Here is a 4,481-nt window from a genome sequence, read left to right on the forward strand (position 1 = left end):
ACTAAGTAAAATGTCAGGAAAGATGAGCTAATTACACCTAATACAGTTCACATTCTGATCTTACAAATGTAGCTGTGTGCTATTTTATACATATCTATGTCCCATTAGGTATAATCTCTCTCTGAGCTTAACAACTACTACTTGGGAGGAATAAATTATAGTCTAAGAACAAAGTGGTGTTAATAAGAATTGATTCTGAGCAAGGAGATGCATATCAGTGAATAAATAATATACATGCCTGCATTATTTGGTAAATGTAATAGGTGTATAGGTTTTTGCAAACAAAGGAAATTTTCAAGAGAAGCAAAAATCTTCAAATTACTGTGAGCATTCTGCAAGTTCTATATCTAAATTATATAACAATATTATGCAAGAATACAAAGAGATAAATGCTTTAAATTCTCAAAGATTCTAGAAATATTACAGCATCATCATACTTTTATCTTTATTTATTTTTTTTCTACACTTTTATCTTTAGCATTATTTGACCAAATAAAACATCTTGTTCCTGGGAGCAGGAACTTGTTGTAAGAGAAAGGAACTGAAAGTCTGGGAGATCCAGATTTAACTCCACAGTTTAGCCGTGTCTTCTCAGGCAAGTTACTCAACCTCTCTGTCTCCCTTTGCTCTTGTGCGAATGAGTAAAATAACCACTTGGGGAAGACAGTTGCAAACATTAAATACCTCTGAGGAGTCTATCTCCTACATAGCAGTGGGAAACAATAGTTGGTGCTCCATTTAATTTCCCTCCTCTTTCCCCAAGTGATCATTCAAAAACCATGTGCATTTTGAACTGAATCTCTAGCTGCAAACCATTCAAAGTGAAGGATATTATAGCTGATTCATAGTCTAAAATTGGAAAAGGGTCTTTAAAAACCCCTCGAATCTAAATGATTTGAAGCAATATTATTTCAATAAGCTCAATAAAGTTCTCTTAACATTTGTTATATTTTATGACCCAATTAGCTAAGTCTTTAAGCACATATACAAATGCTGGTTTAGAATTAAGATGCTGGTCCAAGAAAAATAAAGCTGAATCCCTTAATTCAGGCAGATAATGTAACAAAACGGCCTCCAGCACAATAAGGTCAACAAAGTAAACACTGGAAAGAGATAGTCAGCCTCGTTGTCTCTGTCAAACATGTCAAAGCACTGCATCTGAAAATATTTGAAATATCTGCCTATTTTCCATCTGTTATATTTCTCAGAGGATAACTGAAAGTTCATGTGAAAGTTCACTGTAAGTTCAAATATGTCATATCAGGTCATTTGCAGGGTAAAGGTTCCTGGGAGTTTATTTTGATTTTTTTAAAGACTGAAGTGGAAAAAGAATAAATATACTAATTGAAGCTATTTAATACTGCATTATGACCACTGATTTTTTAAGCATCATAAATAAAAAAATATAAATTTTAAAAAGGCTATGTGCGATGCTTAATGGCAATAACAATTAGAAGATGCCTAAGATAGTATCCTTGGGACTTTTCTTAGCAAAGTAGCTGTAGATCAATTTTTATTGTTCTACATATTATTTAAAGTACAATAGTTGCTATATTTTACACTTTATTGAATACTGTTTAAATTACATATTTAAAAACAGTACACAGAGACGGAAAAAAGAAACATCAAAATAATAAATAAATATAGTGTTACTGTATAGCTGTATAGGGATGATTTTTAATTTATAATTGCTAAAGATGGTGTTTGAGGCACAGCATTTGTGGGTTGTTTACAGCAAAAATAGGAAGCCAAGAAAATTATGTTTCCTTTGGGACAAAATGACTAAATCATTGAAAAAAATCCAAATTGACTAGATGTTAGTCAATATTATCTGAATTGCTGAAGCAAAAATTAAGATTTGCTTTTGGACAAAACTTCCACATTTAAAAAAATGCTTAGAGTAATATAATTTTCAAGGAAAGTAACAAACATATATAAAATATATATAAAAGTTAGGACATAACTTGTGGATTCACCAATTTCAAAAATCTTCTTTCTCTAAAGTACTGATACGTATGAGAGCTCAGCAAAGGATTCTAAATATGTTGAGTAAAGGTACATTCCACTCTTTCCTGTCAAATGCAGCTTCACAATATAACTTGCACTCTGTACTTTGCTCCTTAAATTGAACAGCCTACTTATTTTTCTCCAGCATGTCCGTGTTCTCTTCATGATGTACTGCAAACTGTTTTTTTTTTTTAAGATTTTATTTATTTATTCATGAGAGACACACACACACACAGAGAGAGGCAGAGACAGGCAGAGGGAGAAGCAGGCTCCATGCAGGGAGCCCAACACGGGACTCGATCCTGGGTCTCCAGGACTGCATCCTGAGCTGAAGGCAGCGCCAAAACGCTGAGCCACCCGGGCTGCCCCTGCCAACTGGTTTTAAGAGACCATAGCACTTATTCATAGTATCAAAACATATGTATGTCAGATATATACATGTATCTAACGAAATTAATTTTTTTTAGCTGTTAAAGAAGGGAGGGTAGGGTTTCAGGGTGGCTCAGTCAATTAAGCATCTGCCTTCGGTTCAGGTCATGATCCCAGGGTCCTGGGATGGAGCTCCATGTCGGGCTCCCCACTCAGCGAGGAGTCTGCTTCTCCCTCTCCCTATACCCCTCTTCCTCCACACTCCTGTGCTTTCTCCCCCTCTCTCTTTCTCTCCTTCTCTCAAATAGATAAATAAAATCTTAAAAAAAAAAAAGGAAGGAAAGGAATTCTGATAAGATGGAAAGAGAAGGAAAATGTTGACAAGTGACAGTAATGGGGGCTGAGGCAGATCACTATCTTCCTAGACTACTTTCGCTTATTATTTGGCACTCTCTAATCACGGCTTCCCATCTCAGAAGTTATTTTCTTCCTCCCACCATCTCTGGAGTAGATGGGTAAGAATTTGAACTACACTCTCTCCACCGTCCTCTACTTTCTCCTTTCCTTTCCTTCCTGAGATTCCCTGGACCTGCCGGGCAGTTCTCCTTCTCCAAGCCACCTCATCCATTCCCAAGACTTCAACTATCCCTCTCTCAGATTGTCTAGAAAATCTTTATGTGTTTCCCTCACATAAAGATTTTCAAGCTTTAGAAAATCTTTATAAAGCTGTTTTCAATTACTGATATGTTCCAGGCATACAAAAAAAAAAAAAAAAAAAAAACAAATGAAATGCTACTTGTGCCTCTGTTACTACCATTATTACTATCATCACTACCACTACCATGACTGCTACTGCCTCTCATTATCATTAATACTACCATCACTACTGTGTCTCCTGAATAGCATTTACTTATGTGTTTACTATGTGTCAGGCACTGGATTCAGCCCTTACCAATGGCAACCTAGTTATGGTAATTTTTTACAACAACCTTATGAGTAGGTATTACTATCCTTATTTTATACTCAAGGAACTCAACAAGACTCAGGACTAAAACACCGTGATGGAGAGGTACAACACATGTTCAGGTAAAATCAAAGCATGCTTCCATTCTTGTGTTAATACAATTTATCTTTCATTAGTCTCCAAATATTTGAAAAACACTGAAGTGTAAAACAATAAGATAATGAACATTTTGTTGAAAATTACTATATTTTTTGGTACTATCCTAAGTGCTTTATTCACTCCCCTTCCATAATAACCCAAGGAGAGTAGATACTACCATTTTCCTTATTCTACAGATGGGTGCTGAGTGACTTATCCCATCTCACAGAGCTGGTAAGTGGTAGAACCAAGATTCCAGGCAATGTCTTGAGAGTTTATGCATTTTTAAAAAAGATTTTATTTATTTATTCATGAGAAACACACAGAGAGAGGCAGAGACATAGGCAGAGGGAGAAGCAGACTCCCTGTGGGGAGCCCTGTGTGGGACTCAATCCCAGGACCCCGGGATCACAACCTGAGCCAAAGGCAGATGCTCAACCACTGAGCCACCCAGGTGTCCTGAGTTTATGCTTTTTAATTGCTATTCTGGGCTAAGTGATGCAGCTGATAAATTTGTACAAATGCAAAGATCCACGCCCTTGAAGAGTTTACAATCTGATTGAACAGATAAGAGCAAGATGATAAAATCTAGGAGGTCAGATTTCTGGCATGCCAACTATCTGTTTTAGAGTTGCAAAGCTGTTACACTGGAAACAAGAGGAAAGGAAACCAACTACAAGACTTCAGAATCTATATTACCTTCAGAATCCAGATAAGATTCTATAATAGTACTCAGAATCTAGACAAGAAAACTGGGAAATTTGGATGAATATAAAGTGAAGAAAATGAAGGATATTATGGAGTGAAAACTCACTTTACTGGTGATTAATGAGATAAGGGAGAACATGGAAGAGAATAAATATTACCTGAGTCTAAGTCAGTGGGAGACTGAGCACATCACCATCAAAAATGTACAAGTCTTAAATAGAGGATGATGAATTTGAGAAATTATAAGAATAAAATTATAAATAAAAACAAATCTACTTCAATAAATCATCTGCTC

This window comes from Nyctereutes procyonoides, unplaced genomic scaffold, assembly GCF_905146905.1.
Source record: "Nyctereutes procyonoides isolate TBG_1078 unplaced genomic scaffold, NYPRO_anot_genome, whole genome shotgun sequence".
NCBI lineage: Eukaryota > Metazoa > Chordata > Mammalia > Carnivora > Canidae > Nyctereutes > Nyctereutes procyonoides.